We start from the raw sequence: 4196 nt of genomic DNA, 5'->3' as shown, positions 1-4196 counted from the left end.
GACCCCTGGACAGCTTCTCTCTCTCTCTCTCTCTCTCTCTCTCTCTCTCTCTCTCTCTCTCTCTCTCTCAAGAATTAAAATTTTTGAAAGGGCAGAGTCTTGTTTGATAAGGATAGGCTCCACTTTGGAGGGGTGCCGATCGTAAAAAATATTTGCCAAAAATACACTAATCAAGACAGGCTAATGAAATTATCAGGCATTATTAGCATTATAATAACGCATATTCTCTGTTAGTTTTATCATCTTAAAGGGAAAATAAATGATTTCATGAAAAAAAATGTGAAATTCAGTGTCTCTTGTACAAGGGACATTGGTGGTCGGGGAGAAAACTACATTCTTGAATAGAAATTCGGTCAGACAGAATGTTGGTATATCCACCTGGAACATGCACATAATGTATTATCAAAATAGAACAGTAAATAAGCACGTAATAGCAAAAAAAGAGCAACAACTTCAGCGAAAACATCTCCGATATATATGCAAATCGCAAATTTTATAGTTTATCTCTCAAAAATTGGTCTATGTCGTTTTCTACGTTTTCTAAGATTAGTTTCATCACAGAAAACAGCTTTAGGGTTATTAGGGGTATCTAAACTAATTTTCCAAGTTTCTTGTCATAAGAAAAAATCGCTTTTTCGCTTTTTCTCTGGTTTGGTTTTTTTTGGGAAGGGGGGGGGGGCTATTTCTTTGATTGTCCTAAATAATATAATTTTTAGAAGTTTTAGGCTATCAAGTGATATAATAACTACAAACTCTCAAAAGGTTTTGTCCCTAAATCGAGGTTTGAATTTTTTCTGAATATTTCTTCCTAGCTATTATCTCATTTATCGGCGTGGCTTTCGCTGAAGTTGTTGCTCTTTTTTTTGTTAATACGTGCTTATTTACTGTTCTATTTTGATAATACTTTAAGTGCATGTTCCAGGTGGATATACCAACATGCCTACAGACCGAATTTCTTTCAAGAGAGTAGTTTTTTACCGATCACCAAATTTATCCCTTTGTACAAGGGGCACCGAATTTCACCTTTTTTTTCATAAAATCATTTATTTTCCCTGTAGAATGATAAAACTCACAGAGAATATGCGTTATTATAGTGCTAATAATGCCTGATAATTTCATTACCCTGTCTTGATTAGTGTATTTTTGGCAAATATTTTTACGATCGGCCCCCCTACAAAGCGGGGTAGGACGATCGGCACCCCTCCAAAGAGGAGCCTACCCATAATGGTGATGCCTATAATTCAAGACATGTATCGTACAAGCCCAAACTTATTCCCTTGATAACTACAACACGAGAGACAAAATAACGATAACATTTCAAACTGGAATGTAAACTTATTGCATTAACAAATATTCCATAATAACACTTGGATGTAATGATAACATTTGCTATAAAAAAATACTGCAAATAATGGTGAAAAAGAATATTTATTCGTTCAGCGAGAATTATCAGCAGTTTTTAGACAATCAGTGTTCTGCTGGTCACGCAGTTTGTTGCAAATGGATAACGTTGATTTCGCTGTACTGGTTATTTGTGGAGTCAATATATCTATGCTGCAGAGATTTTCAAACATGAGAATATGTCAAAAAATGCTAGAGTAGATTGAGTATATGCGTTACATGTTTTATATATATATATCATATATATATATATATATATATATATATATATATATATATATATCATTCGAGCTACAAATGTCCTTTAATATCTAATTCGCTTTACCTCGGAATTGATATATTTTCATATATGTACCGAGGGGGAATTTTTAGTCGATAATAATTTCGTAACCCCATGGGATCGAACCACCGTCCAGTTGGACGGGGAACGAAATCAGGATCGGACAGTGACGCTACCGAAACGGCTATCAGAGAGGCTAAAGGTTTATATCGATTCTGACCATTACAAATCAACGCCGATCTCGTTGTATTTTGTAATTAGAATCGATATGAAACCCCCTCCACCATGCTAGCCGATTCGAGCGTTTGACCCATGCAGCCTTGTTATGAATATTTATCACATCACCATGATTCATATAAATCATTCAAGCTACAAATGTCCTTTAATATCTAATTTGCTCTACCTCGCAATTGATATATTTTCATATATGTACCGAGGGGGAATTTTTAGTCGATAATAATTTCGTACCCCCATGGGATCAAACTGGATGGTGGTTCGATCCCATGGGGGTACGAAATTATTATCAACTAAAAATTCCCCCTCGGTACATATATGAAAATATATCAATTGCGAGGTAGAGCAAATTAGATATTAAAGGACATTTGTAGCTGAAATGATTTATATGAATCACGGTGATGTGATAAATATTCATAACAAGGCTGCGTGGGTCAAACGCTCGAATCGGCTAGCATGGTGGAGGGGGTTTCATATCGATTCTAATTACAAAATACAACGAGATCGGAGTTGATTTGTAATGGTCAGAATCAATATAAACCTTTAGCCTCTCTGATAGCCGTTTCGGTAGCGTCACTGTCCGATCCTGATTTCGTTCCCCGTCCAACTGGACGGTGGTTCGATCCCATGGGGGTACGAAATTATTATCGACTAAAAATTCCCCCTCGGTACATATATGAAAATATATAAATTCCGAGGTAGAGTGAATTAGATATTAAAGGACATTTGTAGCTTGAATGATTTATATGAATCACGGTGATGTGATATTCACAAGCGATGTACATGAAAGACTCTTGCCTTAAGCGCAGACTAGATATTTGATACATTTTGAGTAATATCATCTCTCTTTATGGAAAACCATTGTTCATTTGCTCACTCTAAGACCTTCCTGAAGTGGATTCTTAGCGTTTTCCGAGTAATAATTCAAATTTTATCCTCCCCTCTGTATTGTCACACCCAGAAGTATTCATTCCCAGTCGCACAGGGAAGGAAACTTATTCCTCACTTATTTCTCGAAGGTGTCAGTTGCAGAATTGCTCCTCCTCTTTCTTCTTTTCTTTCCCTCCCTCTTTCCCCATTCCCAGCTCTTCCCCTTCCCTTCGTTTTCCCCCTCTGAATGCAATGCAGTGCAGAGAAATTTCTTCAATGTTACTTGTAACGAATCTCTTCATCCCTTCTTGTAAGTAAAGAAAAAAAATGTTGGGGGATCTCGACTGAGATGAAATTTTGGCAGCTGGAAAGGACTTGGAGGGCTTCATAAAACTGGTATAATCGTCCAAAGAGCACATGCACTTATATATATATATATATATATATATATATATATATATATATATATATATATATATATATATATATATATATATATATATATATAGTGTGTGTGTGTGAATGTAATGTACGTATATGTGTGTATGATTCCCCAGTTAGTGGAAACTAGCCTATTTTGAAGATTCTGCTAAATTTCATACTGGAATAGAATGTCTACATTAAGCGTCATATTGCTATGATGAAAATACTTCGACTGTTATTAAGCATTATCTTTTTATTTCCATCAAGGATTACTAAAAAGTACAATTTAAGTAACAGGATATTTTTTGATTTTCTGTGTCATAATTATTTCACTTAATTTTCATTTGTTTTTTAAACATATTCTTTTTGATTTATCAATATACTAAGTAAAGAGATAAGGGAAAATACTAATCATCAAAACAGGATGTGGAAAATAAGTGTATAACTGACAATACCCTTATGAAATACAGCTGTCGAAATCATTCACAACTTTGTTTTTTATGGCAAAACAAGGGTTCGTATATATCAAAGAGCAAAAGCACCTTAGATATTTATACCCTTTTTGCCCTCTATATCAGAGTGAAATTGCCCCATAGGAAAAGGGAACGAGAGAAGTTGTGTCCGTTAGAGGAAATATATTCCGAAATTTATTTACCTTCCCCTGCGAATATACAACAGTTATTGTTTGGTAACGATCTTTGGGAACTGAGATTTATCAGAAAAACGGATCTGGGTCACCTCTGGCTTTTATATTCTGATTGATTACTCTCCCAAGATTGTCCAACTCGACTTGATGGACTGCCTTCAGTAAACGGACCAGTCTCCAGTTGGCTCCAAACTGTTAGGCTGGACTTCTTTGACGTCAGAATCTTTTTCTTTTGTGCATCGCAGGATTTATACTCACAAACGAGTTTTAAGTTATCTCCTTACACACATATACACATATTTACTTCCTTCTTGTGTGCCGTGATTTTGTATTTCTTTCATT

The sequence above is a fragment of the Macrobrachium nipponense genome, chromosome 7 (assembly GCF_015104395.2).
Source record: "Macrobrachium nipponense isolate FS-2020 chromosome 7, ASM1510439v2, whole genome shotgun sequence".
Lineage (NCBI taxonomy): Eukaryota > Metazoa > Arthropoda > Malacostraca > Decapoda > Palaemonidae > Macrobrachium > Macrobrachium nipponense.
This window is presented reverse-complemented; position numbering follows the sequence as displayed.